Raw genomic sequence first — 21,257 nt, 5'->3', positions numbered from 1 at the left:
CCTCACTCAGTCACCCACTCAGCCCCTCACTGACTCACCCCCTCACTCAGTCACCCACTCACTCACTCACCCACTCACTCAGTCACCCACTCACCCACTCAGCCCCTCAGTCAACCCCTCACTCACTCACCCACTCAGCCCCTCAATCAGTCACTCACTCAACCCCTCACTCACGCCCTCAGTCACCCCCTCACTCAGTCACCCCCTCACTTAGCCCCTCAATCAGTCACCCCCTCACTCCCTGAGTGCCCCCCACTTCCCCCCTTAGTCACTCCCCCCCTCTGCCCCTCACTCCCTGAGTGCCCCCCACTCCCCTCCAGTCACCCCCCCCGTCACTCTCCCAGTCTCCCCCCCAGTCACTCCCCCACCCAGTCACTCTCCCCCCAGTCACTCCCCCCCCCCAGTCACTCTCCCCCCAGTCACTCCCCCCGGTCACTCCCCCCCCAGTCACTCCCCCCCAGTCACTCCCCCCAGTCATCTCCCCCCAGTCACTCCCCCCCCAGTCACTCTCCCCCCCCAGTCACTCCCCCCCCAGTCACTCCCCCCCGGTCACTCCCCCCAGTCACTCCCCCCGTCACTCCCCCCCCCCCCCCCCCCGGTCACTCCCCCCCCAGTCACTCCCCCCCCCGGTCACTCACCCCCCAGTCACTCCCCCCCCAGTCACTCCCCCCCCGTCACTCCCCCCCAGTCACTCCCCCCCCGGTCACTCCCCCCCAGTCACTCTCCCCCAGTCACTCCCTCCCAGTCACTCCCCCCCAGTCACTCACCTCCCGGAGGGAGTAACTGAAGTCTCGGTGCAGTTCCAGAGATGAAATCCAACTCCGGTTTAGTTGTTCTTTTGGAATCACGAACTCGGGGGAGAATCCAAACACTTTAACTCGAGTTTATCCCTATTTTCTCTTCGAAATTCTGACAAATCCTGGACTTTTTTGGGGGGAAAGAGTGGGGGAGAGGGGGAGTGGGGAGAGGGGGAGAGTGGGGGGAGAGAGTGGAAGAGTGGGGGAGAAAGACTTTTTTTTGTTGGAAAGTGTGTGGGGAAAAATTCTTGGCACTTTCTTCTTTTCCTTATCTCCTTCTTTCTTTTCTCTCTTCTTTTCTTCCTTCTCTCTCCCCCCCCCACACCACCCCTTTTCTTTCCCTCTTTCCTTCTCTCTCTCTCTCCTCTCCCCTTCTTTTCTTTCTCTCCTTTCCCCCTTTCTCCTTCCCCCACTTCTCTCTTTCCTTCCTTCCTCCCTTTCTTTCCTTCTCTCCCTCCCCCTTTCTCCTTCTTCCCTCTCCTTTTTCCCCCCTTTCCTTTCTCCCCCTCTCTCTCTTTCTCCCTTCTTTCCCTCCTACTTTTTCTTCCTCTTCTTTCTCACCTTCTCCCCCCCTCTCTCTCTCCTTTCCTTCCCCCTTTTCTTTCCCCTCTTCACTTCTTTCTCTCTCTCTCTCTCTCCTTCACCCAATAAAACAATTGCTTTAAAGAGCCAAACACTCCCCAACAGTAATGTGGATTACAATGCAAAGGTGTGTGTGTGTCTGTGGTGTTGTTTTCCTGTCTCCCTCTTATTTAAAGAGATTATTTCACAGAGAGTGAGTGTGAGAGAGAGTGAGTGTGAAAGAGAGTGAGAGAGAGAGAGCTGCCCCAGTCATCCCCAAATCTCTCCCCTACAAACCCCCCAAACCCAAACCCCCCCAAAAAAAAATTCTTCTGGTTTGCAAAACAAAGTTACCCCCCAACAAAAGAGAGAGAGAGAGAGAGAGAGAGATGCACTGATCTCAGTCACTATCACAGACCCAAACAGAGACTTTAAATGGACTTAAACCTCTCCCAAAAGCTCTTCCCCTTCTCCTCTGGAAGGTTTCTTCTGTGTGTTTCGTTGCTGAGTGTGTGTGTGTGTGTTTTGACTGCAAAAGTGCCCCCCCCCTCCCCTCCCCTTTCTGTTTAATTCTCCTCCTCCTAAAGCTGATTGTAATTCTATTCACTGCCTCTCTCTCTCTCTCTCTCTCCCTCCCACCCACTCCCTCTCTCCTCCCATCCCTCCCTCCCTCCCTCCCTCACTCCTGAAACTCACCCAACACTTGGAATCTCACTGCGCTGTGGGATTCGCAGTCCCCCCCCCACCTCCATGGGCATTTACGTCAAGACCCTCCACGTCTCGGAGGGCTTCACGGTGGCGGGACCCCATTCCGAGCCGGTGGGGAGGGCTGGGGGGTGGGGGGGAGATGGCGGGGAGGGGGGGGCGGCCGTTAGCACGGTCAAAGAGGAAGGTTTTCGAGCACGACTCAAAAGAGGGGAGAGAGAGAGAGAGAGAGGGGGTGGGTTTGGGTGGGGGCGGGGGGGAGAGGCGGAAGGATTGAGGGAGTTTTGGGGCGCAGCGGCTGAGAGTGATAGTGGGGCGGAGGGCGCGAGGGACAAGCGGAAGACCCCGGGGGGTGGGGTGTGGGGGGTGTGGGACAGTCGAGAGGTGACGCCGACCATAATCACATAATCGCTTTGCAGTATATTCTGTAAACAGGAGGAGGCCATTCAGCCCCTCGAGCCTGTTCCGCCATTTTATAAGATCATGGCTGATCTGGACCTCAAGTCCCCTCGACACCCCCCCCCCTCCAACCCGATCTGACAAACATACCACAAAAATACAGCGAGAGATCTGGGGTCGATTCCCAGCGGGACAGGGGGGACCTTCACTGCAGAACCTAAGTCTGATAGTAATCCCTCAAGAAAAGAAATAATCAGAATTATAGAGTCGTAGAATTTTACAGCGCAGGAGGAGGCCATTCGGCCCATCGTGTCTGTGTCGGCTCTTCGGAAAGAGCTTCCAAATCAACCCCACACCCCACTCTCACTCTCTCTCTCTCTCTCTCTCTCTTTCTCTCCCCATAGCCCTGATCACCCCCACTCCCCACGCGCTCTCTCTCTCTCTCTCTCCATAGCCCTGATCACCCCCACTCCCCCGCTCTCTCTCTCTCTCCCTCCCCATAGCCCTGATCACCCCCACTCCCCCCCTCCGCTCTCTCTCTCTCCCCATAGCCCTGATCAGCCCCACTCCCCTCTCTCACTCTCTCTCTCCCCATAGCCCTGATCACCCCCACTCCCCCCTGCTCTCTCTCTCTGTCTCCCCATAGCCCTGATCAGCCCCACTCCCCCGCGCGCTCTCTCTCCCCATAGCCCTGATCACCCCCACTCCCCCACGCTCTCTCTCCCTCTCTCTCTCTCTCCCCATAGCCCTGATCAGCCCCACTCCCCCGCGCGCGCTCTCTCTCTCTCTCTCTCTCCGTAGCCCTGATCAGCCCCACTCCCCCACGCTCTCTCTCTCTCTCTCTCTCTCCCTCTCTCCCCGCAGCCCTGCAAACTCATCCCCCCCCCTCGAGTAACCATCAGCGTCGCGAGTGGCCGCAACCCCACGACTCCGGTGCAAAGACTTCCCCCCCCGATGAAATAATGATGAGAATGCAGAGCCCATGTCGTGTCAGCACACAATGGGAAGCGTACGGACGAGATGGATAGTCGAGGGGGTTTGCTGAGCCTCTGCACACCATGCGTGTGAGGGGGGGGGAGGGGGGGGGAGAGCTGGCACTCTGCGTTATTACCGACAGTTTCAGCAGCTGGAAAAAGCCTTTGTTAAAGTACAATTCACCTGGAGCTCAACAGACCAAAAAAGCCCAGAGTGCACAGGCCAACGAGATAAACATTACCGCATTCAATGGAGACAAAAACATTTCAAAACGCCAGTGGGTATCAACCCCCACCCCTCAACCCCCCCCCCCCCCTCCCCCCCACTCCGCACCCACCAACACCACCACCTCCCTCCCCCCCCCCCGCCCCCCACCCGACCACCTCCCCCATCATCTCAATTCCATTTACAGTCCACCAACTCTATGAGTACGGTCCCGGAGCTCAGGGGTTTAGAGCCCGCGCCTCGCAAGCGAGAGGGAACCCGGGTTCGATTCCCGGGCGGGTCAGGTCGGGGCGAAATGTTGGACAAGTTTCCTTACTCCCCCCACCCCCCCCCACACTCACACACACACACACACACACACACACGCAGCGCCTCTGGTTACCGGCAGTCAGTAGGAACCCGGTTGTAAGTCGATTGGGGGATCGCTTTTCCGGGGGTAATAATCCCGTCCCCAAAAATTATAATAAAAATAATAATAAATTGGTGACTCAAATTGGAGACGTCTTGAAGACGTGATAAGGCGCTGTGTCAAATGCGAGGATTAGTATTATTATTATAGTCAATAGGATTGAAGAAATAATTGTCAAATCTAGAAAGGCTTTGTTAGAAAGTTTTTTTTTATACAGAGACACGATTTTGTTAACAACGGAATTATAAACCCATGTCACCCAAATCTCTAAATGTAGCAACAAAACAATACAATAACGAAGCAATTGACATTTATCCAACGCTTTTCGTGTCAGGAAAACGTCTCAAAAGCCTTTCACGCACCCGTTCTGTGAGGAGGGAGGGAGCTGAAGAAGGTGGGAGAGAGAGAGGAGAGAAAGCAAAGATAATGATGATAATAATAATAATAATCCCGGCATTTGACACAGTGCCTTATCATGTCGTCGAGACGCCTCAAAGCGCTTCGCAGGATACCCTGTAAAGTGTAGTGACTGTGTATTTTGTGGGCGAAACACGGCAGCCAATTGTGCACAGCGGCGTCCCCCGCAAACAGCCGCGGGTTGAATATTTCTTTTTGAAGGGATTATTCCCCCCGGAAAAGCGATCCGCCAATCGACTAATAACCAGGTTCCTACTGACTGTTGGTAAACAGAGGCGCGTGTGTGTGTGTGTGTGGGGGGGGGGTGAGGGGGGGAGTAAGGAAACTTGCCCAATATTTCGCCCTGACCTGACCCGCCCGGGAATCGAACCCGGGTCCTCTCGCTCGCGGGGCGAGGGCTCCAACCCCTGAGCTCCAGGGAACTCCACGCGTAGACAGAAAGACACCCACATCCGTGGTCCTATCCCCTGGGTCACCATTCTAGGTTGGGTTTCAATGGGGACAACATCTCCATTTAGCACGAAAGTCTCTTCAGTGTCGCTGGTCGCACTCCACCACGGAAAAGCCACCCGCCAACCGACTAACGACCGGGTTCCTACTCGCGCAGCGCACGGAAACGTCCACCAAAAGACTCCCCAACGAGATTTCCCCCTTCTCCCCAACAATTGAAAGCCACCAAGAATTCTCAGCAAAAACAAGAGTCAGAAACGTCCCAGTTCTTCTTCCCTAACAATCGTGTCTTGTGCGGGAGGTGCGACGCGATAATGAGACCCTTTGTGATTTCTTCTTCTTCGTGTCGGCAGATGAACGAGGAGGAGGAGGAGGATTTTTTCCCCCTTTCCCCGAAGACAATGGCCCTTTTCTACGCCTCCGTCAGGCTCTGAGACAAAGAGCTGCTAAAGATAACGCTTGGTGCTGCCTCAGAGGCTGAATGGAGTTACCTGGCTCTGACCCGCTCCTCGCCAGGCTCTTTTTGACCGTGTTTAAGGTCACCTCCGTCACTCCCCCTTCCCGCCAGCCCCCCCACCCCACCCCAACGGGCTTGGGGTCAGACTCCGCCACTGTACCCCACGTGTCTGAAGGGCCCAAGTCGTCGTTGTCGTCGTTGCTGCCGCGCCGGAGAAAAATAACCGTGTGGTAGTCTGGTTACTCCGTTAGTTAGCGTAAGGTTAAGGGTTAGTCAGCGTCAAGCAGCTCTGAACTGAACCCGAACACAGGTTTCATTTCCCACACCCGAATGTTTGTGGGGGGGGGGGACGTCTGTGGGCGCAATTGGCTGCCGCGTTTCGCCCGCAACAGTCACTACACTTTACGGGACATCCTGCGACGTCCTTCTCCAGAACTCGCTAAGTGGTGCATTTTAACCCGAAGATCTTTAAAGGATGAAAAATTCGGAGTTTCGGGCCCTCGAGTATTTATTTCTGCTTTGCTTTCAGACCGAGGACGGATACACGGAGGGAGAGTATACACGCAACACACACAACACACACGCGCGCGCAACACACACACATCACACACGTGCACTACATACACACACACACACACACAAAAGGCAGTAATTTCAGGGGGTCCCTAAACTAAGAAAAATGTCATCTTTCTGAACCATTTCGAACGTCCGAAATAAAACCGTGTACTTTTTCTCGCCCCTCCCCTTCAAACAAGGGCCTTTCACGGCTTTTATCGTAATTTTGTTTTACTGGTTTCGCCCCCAAAAATGCACAGTCAATCCACTGAACAACGTGTCCCGTGAAGCGCTTTGAGACGTCTCGAAGACGCGATGAGGCGCTGTGTCAAATGCCAGGGATTATTATTATCGTTATGAATTATAATAATATAATAATAATAATCCTTGCATTTGATATAGCGCTTTTCACGTTGGGAGGACGTCCCAAAGCGCTTCACAGAATATACTGTAAAGTGAATTGACTGTATATTTGTGGGCGAACGCGGCAGCCAATTGCGCACAGCAATGTCCCACAAACAGTCGTAGATTGAAAATGACCAATTTATTATTGTTTTGGTTTTTTGGAGGGATTATTATTAGGCTCTGTGTGGAGTAAGGAAACTTGCCCAAGGTTTCGCCCTGCCTGGAATTGAACCCAGGTGTCTTGCTTGCAAAGCGAGTGCTCTAACCACTGAGCTACAGGACTCCACATTATTATTATACAGAGCAGTTTTCCGTGCGTCCATCGTTCACTCACAGCTGACGATTCCATAACGTTCCTCATCTCGGGATTGGAGGACGCTCTCTTCGTTTCATTACACGAGCGGTTTGCAGTCGTTTTTTTTTCCGATAAAGCGATTGGAAAGGAGTGGAACGTTCTGAGCCAGAAGCTATAATAACAGCTTACAGCTGAGCTCTGCGCCTGACGAGTCCGCCACTCAATTCAAGACAGATTCTCCCAAAAGGCCTGTACCAAGGTCCGCAGTTTTGACAACCCTGACAACAAACTGTCTGGGAGTTTCAACCCTGTCAATTGTCACAGACACGACTGGGTAACCAGCGGCGTTGTGTGTGTGTGTGCGTGTGGGAGGGGTGGGGGGGTGTGTAAGGAAACTTGCCCAATGTTTCGCCCTGACCTGACCCGCTCGGGAATCGAACCCGGGTCCTCTCTCGCTTGGCTCCAACCACTGAGCTACAAGAAAACCGCCAGTCCTTTGCACCTTTGATGATTTATTCTGGTCCCAATAGAAACTTGTGCATTCCACATGGCAACCATCTCGATCAGTGTCACCCCAAGAACCTTCAACACTCTTCCCAACCGGAGGATCCCTCCGACGCAATCCATTCAACCGCCAACGCTCAACAATTCTGCAGGGTTTTGGGGGGTTTACAGAGAGAATATATTCCTATCGATCGAAACTTTTCTCCTGCGGTTCAGAGACCGCAGTCCAAGGTAAATACCACTTTTCCCGGTCGTTGCTTTAGAAAAAACAAACCCACGTCTTTTTTTTTCCAACAAAAACAGCCTCCGTTCGAGATTTCGGAGCCGAACTTTGGAATCCTGATTGTTTCTCCGCTCTGAACTCTCTCCAACACGTCAGCCTCAATTCAAGGATTGCCAGAACTGTACATGTTGTTCCAAAGGTGACCTTGTCAGCCATCCAACCAAAGTTAGGTGGCGTGTTTTGAGTTTATACACTTTGCGGAGATTTAGATCAATCTGTGATGATTACGATCAGCGTCACATTCACCGAATACCCTTTTTAATAATGATAATAATAATAATAATCCCGGCATTCGACACGGCGCCTGATCACGTCTTCGCGACGTCTCAAAGCGCTTCGCAGGATACACTGGAAAGTGTGTATTTTGCCGGCGAAACGCGGCGCACAAATAAGTGCAGAATAAATTGCTCACTCAGCCCCGCGGCTGTTGGTGGGGGGACGTCGCTGTGCGCAATTGGCTGCCGCGTTTCGCCCACAAAAGACACAGTCACTCCACTTTACAGTGTGTCCCGTCAAGCGCTTTGAGACGCCTCGAAGACGCGACGAGGGGCCGGGTCAAACGCGAGGACCAAACTCCCACCTGACCCTCACTCCAATGGAGTGCGGAGGAGGTGTTGAGATGACCTCCTGTCTGTCCATACACTCCCAAACATTTTTCAATGTGCGATGTTTTTCCTGGGCTCCCGGTCAAGATTCTTCCACCATCCAAACCAGGGCCTAATTCTAAATAAAAATAATAATCCCTGCATTCGAGACAGCGCCTTATCACGCCTTCAAGACGTCTCAAAGCGCTTCCCAGGATACCCTGTAAAGCGTAGTGACTGTGTGGGTGTGGGCGAAACGCGGCAGCCGACTGCGCACAGCGACGTGCCCGCAAGCAGCCGTGGGTTGAAGCGACCAAATTATGTTTTATGATGACGGTTATTTGTCCGCTAGTAAGTCCACAACATCTGATGGATCCCTCGTCTGTCCCCCTACAGCCCCCCACCCCCCAAAAAAAACCAGTGAAAGCCTGACGTGCAAGGGCTGGAGTTCAGTTTAACAGAAGAGGAAGCAACCTTGTAAACTATACCTACCGGCTTCAGACCACCTGGAGCTGAGAGAGTTTTATGAGCAGGAACAGTGAGATGGATAACACACATTTGCATTGGGCTTCGACTGATTTGAGGTCCAGGCTCACAAACAAACCCAAGACTCGACAACTAATTCTGTCCAAATTTTCGGGCCGAGTCTGGGGAGGTTGGGGTTCCAGTAAATAAGAAATAATCCTTGCATTGGGTAGAATAAATTGTTAATAATTTATGATAACGAACGTCGATGAGCCTCCATTTGACCCGGCGCCTTATCGGGTCTTCGTAGACGTCTCAAAGCGCTTCGCAACATACACCGTAAAGTGTAGTGGCTGTGTGTGTGTGTCGGGGGCGAAACGCCGCAGCCAATTGCGCGCAGCAGCGACCCCCACAAACAGCCGTGGGTTGAGTGAGCGCATGTTTTTTTTGAAGGGATTATTACCCCCGGAGGCGCGTGTGTGGGAGGGGGTAAGGAAACTTGCCCAACATTTCGCCCTGACCTGCCCACAGTTCCATCACTACCTAATAATTTGGTCACTCAACCCACGGCTGTTTGCGGGGGACGCTGCTGTGCGCAATCGGCTGCCGCGTTTCGCCCGCAAAATACACAGCCACTGCACATTACGGTGTATCCCGTGAAGCGCTTTGAGACGTCTCGAAGACGTGATGAGGCGCTGTATCAAATGCCAGGATTATTATTATTATTATTAATCGCAGTTTTATAGTTGCAATAGACAGGAGGACCACGTGCCTCTCAGAAGGTTAAAGCCCGGCCAAAGGCATCGCTATTTACATTCACCTCACAGGCTCATCAGCCGTCAGTTCCTCATCTGAACGATCGCAAGTTGACAGGTTCGTAATGGTCGGCTGCATCCTTTGAACCCTCAGCCGCATAAACCCCGGCATTCCTGATCGCTCCCAGCGATTAGACCGCCGTCCTCCGCGGCTCGTGGTCTCGGAAGCTGACCGAAATAGTCTCGGACCTACAGCAACTGTGACCTGTGACTCAGTTCCCCGGTGGTGGAACCTTCGATGGCTTGGCCGGTGGAATCACCTGCTCCATTTTCCTCTCCGCGGCACACGGTCACTCAACCTGTGCCGGCGAGCACGCGGGAAATGGAACCGATTAAACGCCTCGTTAGGTAAAGGCGTCCCTAGGATTCACCCGACCTCGTCACCCGACTCTTTTGAGGGAATAATATGAGGCAGCTCTTGTCTCGCACCCACAACAGCTGAAACCTTGGTCCACACCTCCCTGACTTCACGGCTGGACTATTCCTCCTCACTGGTCTCCCCAGCTCCACCCTAAACCCCCCCACCCCACCGATCACCCAAGTCCCCCCCAGGCTCCACTGGCTCCCCATCACCGAACGGATCAACTTCAAGATCCTCTCACTCGTTCTCAAACCCCTTCGCGCCCTCACACCTCCCTCCCGCCCTCCCCACATGCTCACCCCCCCACCCACCCACCCCCCCACCCACCCCCCCACCCGCTGCCTCCACTCGACTAGCTTCCAGCCTCCTGTTTGTCCATCGCCCCCTCCATCTCCACCATCGGTGGCCGTGCCTTCAGCCATTACGCCCCGAAACTCTGGAACTCTCTCATCTTTCCTCTCTCTGGTCGGCCTATTCCCTACCCCCCCAACCTTTGTTTTGCATCATTAACCCCTCTTTAACCCATCATCCCCTGTCCTCTACCCATTTTCTCCTTTGTCTTCCTTTCCCTACCTCTCCCCTCTCTGTTAGCCCTTAAAAGCCTCTCCCTCCCAACATGTCCCAGTCGTTGACTCACTTTCTCCTCTCTCCATAGATGCTGCCTGACCCGCTGAGTGAGCGTTCGCAGCGACATCTCTTTTTGGTTTCAGATTTCCAGCATCTAACAGTGCTTTTGGCCCTTTTGCACCAACGCTGTCTATTCTGTAAACACCACATTGGGGTAATTAAATAAGTCGGAGTGTTTTATAAACAGAAAGGTTCAGATCCTCCCAAAGGCTTTATATTGAATTACTGCCAACATTAAGCTCATTTACACAAGGCAATATCCAGGGAGAACTTCAGGATGTCCACATTGCAAACAAGATGGAGGAGAAAAACCTGGAATAATACTGTAGCAGATAATAATAATAATAATAATAATAATCCTCGAATTTGATAGCGTCCCCGCAAACAGTTGTGGATTGAGTGACCAAATTATTTTTGGAGGGATTATTACCCCCGGGAAAGCGATCCGCTAATCGACTAAGTGGATTCCTACTGACTGCTGGTAAACAGAGGCACGTGTGTGTGTGTGGGGGTGGGGGTGGGGGTGGGGGGGGAGTAAGAAAACTTGCCCAACGTTTCGCCCTGACCTGACCCGCCCGGGAATCGAACCCGGGTCCTCTCGCTCGCGAGGCGAGGCTCGAACCCTTGAGCAGCATAACTAGATAAGCGTGATACGGTGCTACATCAAATGCAAGGATTATTTTTAACGTCACTATTAATATAACTCAGTGACATACCCACCAAAGGTGCTTTTATAAACTCAGTATAAAGCCCGTACAGACAGACAGAGAAAGCACATTAAACAGAATATCCAACACAGCACAGAAAAATCAGCTTTGTTCCGGAGGACATGATATATAAACTCTAACCTCTCACCGCCCAGGGCCGTACATTTTGCACAGAAGAATGTTTACATAGACACTGAGGTTTCTCCCCAGGCGGTCACACCTTTTTCCCTGACTAAAACGATTCTAAACTCATTCCTAATTACAGATTGATTACTTCAAAGTCACCGTCTTATTCCAATTGCATCGTTGCACAAAATATTGCACCGGAAAGCCATATAATAATAATAATAATAATAATAATAATCCTCGCATTGATACAGCACCTTATCACGTCTTCGAGACGTCTCAAAGCGCTTCGCAGGACACGCTGTAAAGTGTAGTGACTGTATAGTTTGCGGGCGAAACGCGGCAGCCAGTTGCGCACAGCAGCGTCCCCCACAAACAGCCGTGGGTTGAGCGACCAAATTATTATGATTATTTTATTTTTGAGGGGATTATTACCCCCGGAAAATAGACCTGCCAATCGACTAATAAGTGGGATCCTACTGACTGCCGGTAAACAGTGGCGCGCACACGCGCGTGTGTGTGTGCGTGTGTGTAGGAAGGAAACTTGCCCAACGTTTCGCCCTGACCTGACCCGCCCGGGGGATCGAACCCCGGGTCCTCTCGCCTGCTCTAACCGCTGAGCTACAGGGAACGCCACAAAATATCTGACACTGCAAGGCACGAGGGCCAAAAAAAAAATGCATTGTATCCGGGTCCGCTCGGCTTTACAGTCGCTTTCGCCTGAAGACTTGACAGCGCATTCGCTGTAAGTCAGTGCTTTACGCTGTCTAAGACGCTGACTTATATTCGGTGACATGTGCAAACCTGAGCCGCCTGTGCATACCACACAATTAACTGAGGAAGTCGTTCAAGAAGACAGACCTCAGTAGTTTAACTCGATTGCCAGAACTCGGGGTCTGTAATTAACCACAACACTCTCCTGGAGAAGGCAATAACTTTCCAGCTTCAACCACAAATATTGTACATTCTGACCCCTCCTTCTCCACACAAATGGATTAAATGCTTCACAACAGTTTTTCGGCAGTAAAACTGCAATTGCCCCCCAAAAAGATCGAGCGGTTAAAACGGCCTTAAGATATTTGAGGGTGCATTACTTTGGCTAAATTTTGGCGGTAACGGTCTTCGGATTACTCTCTGCAGGAGGGGAGAGTAGGAAAATGGACCAATTTGGGTTTCCTTCCCCCACACACACGCAAAAAAGTTATTTTTGTTCAATTATTTAACGGGGCTTCGAAGATGGTCAACCAAACGACAAAAACGCTGCATCGAATCCACCGCTGGTAGAACAGAATCATCATCATAATAATAATAATAATCCCGGCGTTTGACCCGGCGCCTCATCGCGTCTTCGAGACGTCTCAAAGCGCTTCACAGGATACACCGTAAAGTGTAGTGACTGTGTGTTTTGCGGGCGAAACGCGGCAGCCAATTGCGCACAGCAGTGTCCCCACAAACAGCCGCGGGTTGAGCGACCAAATTATTATTAGTGTTATTTTTTGAAGGGATTATTACTCCCGGAAAAGCCATCGGCCAATCGACTAACAACTGTGTGTGTGTGTAGAGGGGGGGGGGTAGTGGGTGAGAGTAAGGAAACGTTTCGCCCTGACCTGACCCGTCCGGGAATTGAACCCGAGTCCCCTCTCGCTTCCGAGGCGAGGGCTCTAACCCCTGAGCTCCGGGGAACTCCACAATCTCTGGAGATATTTTGGCAACACATGAGGCGGCCCCCACTTCACTCGCTCTGTGTGAGGTCGCTTGCTCCCCACAGCTGTCGAGCCTCTGCTTTATCTGGCAAAACTACAAAGTATGGAGAGCCGTGACGCACAGATCTGAGAGTGTGTGTCCGTGCGTTACTCTGAATAATCCTGAAGGCTGAGAGGAAACCAGAAACAGATATCGGTGCTTCGCATCGTAGAGAAGAAGACGCCATTCGAAGAGCAAATTGCTCATCGCAAATCGGGGTTGGGGTGGGGAGGGGGAGCTGTGTGCTATGGGACTCCTCGAGATTGTAAGAGGTGTATTGGAGGTGTAAAGACATGTCCCATAACTCTATCACCATCACCCGTCCCCCACTATGGCAACTTTAGGTAAAATGGGGCTCAGAAGAGGCTTTAAGGGGACTCAGGGGGAGGTCTCGAAGCATTGAGGGGATCCAGTAAACCCTCTTTCAAACGGGAATTCCTACTATATAGCCCTTTAATAAGAAAGAGCTGCAACAGAGAGCGATGCTTCACTGTTCCCCGTACAAAGGGGTTCAGTCACTCAGACTATTGTGGAGTTCCCCGGAGCTCAGGGGTTCGAGCCCTCGCCCCGCGAGCGAGAGGACCCGGGTTCGATTCCCGGGCGGGTTAGGTCAGGGCAAAACATTGGGCAAGTTTCCTTACTCCCCCCCCACCCCCCGCCCCACCCCACACACACACACACACGCGCCTCTGGTTACCGGCAGTCAGTAGGAACCCGGTTGTTAGTCGATTGGGGGATCGCGTTTCAGGGGGTAATAATCCCTTCAAAAAAAATAATAATTTGGTCGCTCAATCCACGGCTGTTTGTGGGAGACGCTGCTGTGCGCAATCGGCTGCCGCGTTTGGCCCACAAAACACACAGTCACCACACTTGACAGCGTATCCCGTGAAGCGCTTTGAGACGTCTCGAAAACGCAATGAGGGGCCGGGTCGACCGCCAGGATTATTATTATTATCATTATTATTGTTGACGAGGGATTTGGAACTCAAATTTTGCTCTCGGAAAGGGAAGGTCGTGCAGAGCGCGCGGAGCGTTCGGGATTAACAGGTAAAGGCCAGAAGAGAAGCCGTATTTGGGTCGAAAAATAGGTGTATTTGGATGTTGTGACTGCATTTAGTGTAGAGGATTCCGAGTTTGCTGTATTTTTACACTCACTATCCTGCTCTAGAAATGTTATTTTTTCCCCTCAGTCTCTTGAGTCACCAACCCTCGCTCTGAACCTCCCGAAATACCTTCATCGTATCTTCGCGCGCTCTCTCTCTCTCTCTCTCTCTGGTTTCAACGCTCTCTTCAAGACCCGTTTCCATTCTGTTCCGACGGTCCATCTCTAGGATTTCCACGTGCAGGTGGGCGGCAGGGAATTCTCGGTGGGGTTTGGAGACTCTTAAGCCACGGCGACGGGTTTCCAAACGCGTCAGGCACCCGTCCAGCCCACGCAAAAATCTTTTTAATAACAATAATTAAAATAACAATCCTCACGTTTGACCCGGCGCCTTATCAGGTCCTCGAGACGTCTCAAAGCGCTTCACTGGATACGCTGCGAAGTGGAGTAACTGTGGATTTTGTGGACAAAACGCGGCAGCCAACTGCGCACGGAATTTAAGGGTCTTTTTTGATCCGAGACCCCCAAATTCTCCTTCCGCTCATTGCACTCAATCAACTTGTCCCATATCACACAAGCTAAAGAATATTTTTAATGGGATTCGAACAGTGTTGCTCTATCATGGAAAGCACAAGGTGCGAAGATTTCCAGGAAACTTTGGGTTCATTCTGAGCCATTTTCAAAAACCTTTGCTAAATATATATATATAATAATAATCCTCGCATTTGACACAGCGCCTTATCACATCCTCGAGACGTCTCAAAGCGCTTCACAGGATACACTGCAAAGTGAATTGACTGTATATTTTATACACAATAAACTAACCCAAACAGTTTTTAACGCTGTACGTACGGTGGTTGATAAATAAAATTTGCGTTTAACACATAGCCTTGTCACATTGAAATAATAATAATCCTTTGCATTTGATACAGCACATTATCACGCCTTCGAGACGTCCTTATTTCACGCGCCTGTATTTACCGGACAGTAAGTAGGTAGGAACCCAGTTGGTTGTTAGTCGATTGGTGGATCGCTTTCCGGGAGAAATAATCCCACCAAAAAAAAAATGTGGTCACTTAATCCATGACTGTTTGTGGGAACAATTATGCTGTAATTATTATGCTGCCGGGTTTCGCACACAAAGTGCAGTCACCGCACTTACAGTATATCCTGTGAAGCGCTTTGAGACGTCTTGAAGACGTGATAAGGCGTTGTATCAAATGCGAGGAATGTCGTTATTATTATTATTATTGAAAAACGATGCGATTAAACGAGAGGTAACGGAAAAGGATCTTCCTCTTAACATTCGCCAACTCCTTCAACGGGAAGTCTTGGGAGTGACAGTGGGTCATTTTGCACATGTGAGGCGAAGGGCACTCAAATCCGCTAACATTTCCCACAGCCCTTCCGTTTCCAGGGATCCGGCAAATCTGAGCGCGAGCATTTCCGGGAATGACCGACAGTCACCGATAGGAAGCACAAGCCGCGAACTCACCCTTTCCTTTTCAAAAAAAAAACCTGCAGATCCTCTCGATGCAGACTCCCGAATTAATGAGAGCGGAACGTCTCGGTGGAGAAAGCTCACACGCACCGTAACAATAATCCTTGCGCTCTACACAGCGCCTTATCACGCCTTCGAGACGTCTCAGAGGGCTTCACGGGATACACCGTGACAGTCTAGTGACTGTGTATCTTGTGGGCGAAACCACGAGTCAATTACTCATCATATTCTACAACTCGAATTGAAACCTAAGGGCAAATTGCCTTTTTTTCCCCCGTCCCCACACACAAAAATGCACGTTTTTGACTCGATAAACAATGGATTGCTGCCGCGTTCCTATTACGGGTCGTTTTTTTGATTTTTTAAAAAAAAATCATTATTATTAAAAAAATAAAAGGAAATACAAGCCGATACTTTCACTTTGGACCGAGAGAAAACCTAAGACAATAGCGCGAGAGAGCGCGAGAGACAGACAGACAGAGAGAGATCCATTAATTAATAAACCTTAATTAACTACTCTTATATTCTTCCTACAATTACTCTCCTATTCTTATGCTCGTCTTGCAATCACTCGTACATTCTTCTTGCAATCACTCGTACATTCTTCTTGCAATCACTCGTACATTCTTCTTGCAATTACTCCGATATTCTTCTTGCAATTCCTCCGATATTCTTATACTTTTCTTACGAGTCATTAAAGATTACATGTGCATCTAAACAGCCAAGTTGCAAACCTGGACTCACACACAACACACACATCTCACACACAATCTGATCTTAAGAGCAAACAACAGACACCTTCTAAACTCAAACCAAAGGCTCACAAAAGTACTTTTTCTTTCCCCCCTTAAACCCCCCACAAACAAAAGAAACCACGTCGCCATCTTCCTGAATGAGTGCCAAAACTTTGCAAAACTTTTTTTTCTGCCCCAAAAACTTTTTCCCTTCTCTCTCTCTCTCTCTCTCTTCCTCCTCTCTCTCTTTCTCTCTCTCTCTCACTCTTCTCCCTCTCCTCCTCTCTCTGTTTTATTCCCATTTCACATTTTTCCAAACTTCTGGAAGCAATGATTTCAAAGCAAATGGTTTGTGATTGCAAAGCAATTCTCTTACCTGTAAACACTCACACCTAAGGAATTAGGGCTCCAGAGAGAATTATAACAAGTCTTTCTCTCTCTCTCTCTCTTCAGTTGTTTTGCTGCTTATTTTTCTTGTGTTTTCTGGGTTGTTAACTGTGTATTTTTTTTTTGCATTTGCCTCCAAGCCCAGAGGTACTTTTCTCCAACTCAAACTGGGAAGAGTTTGATTTCACCCCCAACCAAATTTAACACACGTGATCATTGCAACTCCACACACACACACACACACACAGAGACAAAAAAAAATCCTCCAAAAATCCTCCAAAATCACCCCAAAATTCTCACTGGCACAGGGTTTTTTTTTTCCCCACTCCCTTCCAAATTTCCTTTCCAAATTTAATTCATTACTTACTGCATCTCCACCCAATTTGAATGATTGTGAAGTTAGTATTGAATTGTTAACCAATCTCATTATTATTGGATTATTATTGTTGAATTATTATTGCATTGTTGGTGGATTTTTATCAATGATTTATTTTTGCATTAATGTTATTGGAGTGTTACTGAATTATCAGTGAACGATGCAATTATTATTGGATTATTATTTAATTATTATTGTTGAATTATTGTTGTATTATTATTCAATTATCATTGACTTGTCAATAAATTATTATTCAATTATTATTGTATTATTATTCGACGGTTAATAAATTATCAATCAATTATTATTGTATTATTGAATTATTATCGCATTGTCATTCGATTATTATTGAATTAAAAATAATAATCCTCGCATTTGACACAGCGCCTGAGCTCATCTCAAAGTGCTTCACAGGTTACACTGTAAAGTGTAGTGACTGTATATTTTATGGCGAAACGCGGCAGCCAATTGCGTACAGCAGCGTCCCCCACAAACAGCCGTGGGTTGAGTGACCAATTTATTATTATTTATTGTATTATTATTATTATTTAACCATTATTATTGCGAAGCACTTTGAGCTGTGGTCCCGACTCATTGCAAGTTGTTATGATGGGCAAATGTATGTTGTATTTGTAGGCAAATACGGTAGCACAAGACTACAGGAACCTGTTGTTAGTCGATCGGTGGATCGCTTTCCCGGGGGTAACAATTCCTTTATAGCGCCTCATCACGTCTTCAAGACGTCTCAAAGCGCTTCACAGAATACACTGCAAAGTGTAGTGACCGTGTGTTTTGCAGCCGCAAACAGTCGTGGAATTTAGAAACCACATTATTATTATTATTATTATTATTATTTATTTTGAAGGGATTATTATCCCCGGAAAAGCGATCCCCCGATCGACTAACAACCGGGTTCCTACTGACTGCCGGTAACCAGAGGCGCGCGCGTGTGTGTGTGTGTGTGTGTGTGTGGGTGTGTGGGTGTGTGTGTGTGTGTGTGTGTGTGTGGGTGTGTGTGTGTGGGGGGTGGGGGGGGGAGGAGGTGCGGAGTAAGGAAACTTGCCCAACGTTTCACCCTGACCCGACCCACCCAGGAATCGCACCCGGGGCTCAAACCCCTGAGCTCCGGGGAACTCCACCTATCATTATTATCATGAATGATTATTATATCATTATCGTAACCGACGCTGTTGCTCGACCTCTGCTGTAGGTACATCTGCACAAATAGCGCAATGCTCCTTTATCCCCAAAGGCCTGGAATTCGATGAGGAACATGCCATCAGGATGAAACTTGCCACCACGATCCTCAATTGACTAAACACACAACATTGCACAGGTCCTGCCATGTGATTTTATCTCCGCTGCTCACTCTTTCTTGAACGCAAACAGATCCTTGTCTCGCTGTTGACACAGATATTTGCTTAGCAACGGTTGCAAGGTCATTTGACGATCAGGCACAGGAAACCTCGGTGTGAAACAGATGAAGTGATAGTCGGTGAGTCCGTGAGTGACCTATTTGGGATGTGGGGGTAACTGGGCCAACGTTACGTGGCCCGTCTCCGTCACCGTCTCTCACGCGCATCCCCACACACACCCCCAGCCTTGCCCGCGCAACCACCATTGGTGGTCAGACCTTCAGCCTCTCTGCCCCCCATCCATCCCTCGCCTCCTTCGAGAGCCCCATCTCAAGACCCTCCTCTTCGACCAACCGCTCATTCGGTCACCCCCCCCACCCCCAACACTCCCCACCCTCCACCCCCTCCTGATCCCAACCCCACAGCTCGGGTTCAAATCCCTGACTGTCCAGGGCCTTGGGACATCCTCCTGACGTGAAAGGCGCCGTGTAAACATCATGTGTTGTCAGCGTAAAGAAATCCAGTTGCCTCCCCCACCTCACACACACCCCCCAACTTCAGCACGACAAACAAAACACTTATCGAGTCAAACTCCGAAGCCAGAGTGGGGGGGAAGGGGGCGGGAGAGGGGGTGGGAGGTGACTGTAGACACGGTTGAAAGAGTCTCAGATGGACATTTAACTCACCCCATGACAATAATAATAATAATAATAGTCCTTGCGTGATACAGCGCCTTATCACGTCTTCGCAACGTCTCAAAGCGCTTCGCTTATGGGACGTGGGATATTTGCGCGATCTCAGCTGGTGCAATGGGTTACCCCCCACGCCCGGTTTGCACTTGAAAGCCAGTCACTACATTTGACATTTGATAAGCTGAGAGCACTTCGAGAGATATCGCCCTGAGTGCTGTGCAAACGAACGTTTGTTATTTACAAGGGGAACAAGGAGAGGAAATTGGATCTCCGAAAGGATACAGATAACGAGAGATCCAATCGATTGAGCACACAGACCAGTGACTAGGAAAAGACCCCCTGGGTTTTTTCCATGCTCCATCCGCCACAAGAACTACAACTTGACGGCGGAGAGGGGTGGGGTGGGGGGGGAACGAGGGTCAAACAGGAGGCCGGAGCCTGCCTATTGGGGGCAGCGGCTGGTGGAGTTGGTGGGGGGGGGGGTGAGCAGGTGGGAGAGGGCGGGAGGGAGGGAGGGAGGTGCGAGGGCGCGGAGGGGTTTGAAAACCAGTGAGAGGAGCTTGAAGTCGATCCGTTCGGTGACGGGGGGCTATGGACTCCTGTCATAGAGGCGGGAAAGGGTAGTAGAACCACAAGCATCGTCAAAGAACTTCACTCATCCGTGGAGTTCCCCGTGGCTCAGGGGTTAGAGCCCTCACCGGACGAACGAGAGGACCCGGGTTCGATTCCCGGGCGGGTCAGGTCAGGGCGAAACATCGGGCAAGATTCCCTACTCCCCCCCACCCCCCCAACCCCACACACACACACACGCCTCTGTTTACCAGCAGTCGGTAGGAAACCGGTCGTTAGTTTCCGGGGGTAATAATCCCTTCAAAATAAAATAACGGTCCCTTCAACCCGGCGGCTGCTTGTGGGGGAACGCCGCTGTGCGCCATCGGCTGCCGCGTTCCGCCCACGAAACACACAGTCACTCCGCTTTACAGCGTGTCCCGCGAAGCGCTTTGGGACGCGATGAGGCGCCGGATCAAATGCGAGGATCGTTACGATCATTTCAACTCCGCGCTTTCGAATGCACAACACGCGCTCCACTTGTGGAGTCCTGTAGCTCAGCGGTTAGAGCACTCGCTTTTCAAGTGAGAGACCTGAGTTCAATTCCAGGCAGAGGGCGAAACCTCGGGCAAGTTTCCTTACTCCACACAGAGCCTAATAATAATCCCTCCAAAAAAAACCCAAAACAATAATTAAATTGGTCATTTTCAATCTACGACTGTTTGTGGGACATTGCTGTGCGCAATTGGCCGCCGCGTTCGCCCACAAATATACAGTCAATTCACTTTACAGTGTGTTCTGTGAAGCGCTTTGGGACGTCCTCCCGACGTGAAAAGCGCTATATCAAATGCAAGGATTATTATTATTATTATTAATATTATTATTATTAAGCAACTTGAGTAACCTCGAGCTCACAGTTACACGAGAGGTACGTTGGGGGCTTTGAGGGATGGAACATTGACGATTTCAGTGGCTGTGAATGAGCTTCCGTCCGTAATAGATTTCTTCCAGCGTTTCTTTTCTTCGGGTTTCAATAGAAAGTCTTAATTTCAATAGAGTTTTCCCAGCGCAAGTCTGTTCTCTTGTTCGGACGGTTACCAAGGAGTTCGGTCTTGATCTCTTCCAGAAGGAGGGGGACAAATCATATAATGTTGCCAAGCTAACGATGTGCTTTCGTCTGTGAACAGTCACCGAGGATTAAGTGTCGGGAGATTTAATCCACCAGCCAGCTCCAAAGCAAATTTTAATTAAGTGAGACTTTGCAACTCGCTCTGCTCACTGAGCACCGAGCAAACTGGACACAGACGGAGGCCCCAAAATGTAGTTTCTTCACACGTCCGACCCATCGATTCTTCAGATGGGTTCGGTCGCTCTTTACTTGTTTGTTTGCTGTGGGACCTGTGGTTGAGGAGTTTTTCTCCTAATGACCGCAATAATAATAATAATAATAATAATAATAATAACATTTGACACGTCTTTCGAGACGTCTCAAAGCGCTTCACGGGATGCACTTTAAAGTGTAGTGACTGTGTATTTTGCGGGCGAAACGCGGCAGCCAATTGCGCACAGCAGCGTCCGACTAACAACCGGGTTCCTACTGACTGCCGGTAAACAGAGGCGCGCGTGTGTGTGTGTGTGCGTGTGTGTGTGTGCGTGCGTGTGTGTGTGCGTAGAGGAAGGAAACTTGCCCAACATT

At 50.1% G+C, this 21,257-nt stretch overlaps 1 protein-coding gene across 1 annotated transcript in view; it reads right to left on the bottom strand.

Annotated features, from left to right (window-relative positions):
* LOC103190693 (fibroblast growth factor receptor 1) overlaps positions 1–1,887 on the bottom strand; it is a 56,172-nt gene extending 54,285 nt beyond the window's left edge. The window contains 2 exon segments of the mRNA XM_042344522.1: positions 768–924; positions 1,806–1,887. The gene's annotated coding sequence lies outside the window, so the exon portion shown is untranslated.
* Positions 1,888–21,257: the final 19,370 nt, after the last annotated feature.

This window comes from Callorhinchus milii, unplaced genomic scaffold (genome assembly GCF_018977255.1).
Source record: "Callorhinchus milii isolate IMCB2004 unplaced genomic scaffold, IMCB_Cmil_1.0 Scaffold28, whole genome shotgun sequence".
Lineage (NCBI taxonomy): Eukaryota > Metazoa > Chordata > Chondrichthyes > Chimaeriformes > Callorhinchidae > Callorhinchus > Callorhinchus milii.
Note: the sequence above shows the minus strand (reverse complement) of the source record. Positions and strands in the feature narration are given on the sequence as shown.